Here is a 614-nt window from a genome sequence, read left to right on the forward strand (position 1 = left end):
GATAGATAGATAGATTGAAGATAGATAGATAGATAGATTGAAGATAGATAGATAGATTGAAGATAGATAGATAGATAGATTGAAGATAGATTAAATCAGTTCTCTCCTATAGTACGTGTTCTCTGCCTACTACCGCGTGGTAGGCGACGATCATTTTATCTCTCAGGGTTAACATTCACCCCGCTCTCTTCTTAAGCGAAAGAGCTCCTTTCTTCACTAGGAGGCAACGACCTCCTGCTCTCTGAGGAGTCTATGGATTCTTCTGAGTCATCTCTACAGAAGAGTAAATCGATCCTGCTCCGCTTTGCCTCCTATCAGACGCTCCCCTTCTTTCAGACTCAGGCCCGAAACTTAATCCACTTCTTCTCACGCGATTCCTTGTCTTTCTTGACACCAACGAAGCACGGAAATGATAGACATATATATATATATATTTATATGTGCGAATCATGGAAGTACTATATATATATATACGTGTCATGGAAGTACTATATATAAATATATGTAGGGTAGACATACCTCTCGAGAAGGATGAAAGGGAGAGGAGGTACTTTCGTAGATCATGTTCACACGGGGGCGTATCAGAATGAGATAGATGGCTCAAATCGCTCGAT

The sequence above is a fragment of the Cystoisospora suis genome (assembly GCF_002600585.1).
Source record: "Cystoisospora suis strain Wien I chromosome Unknown contig_5376, whole genome shotgun sequence".
In the NCBI taxonomy this organism is placed as follows: Eukaryota; Apicomplexa; class Conoidasida; order Eucoccidiorida; family Sarcocystidae; genus Cystoisospora; species Cystoisospora suis.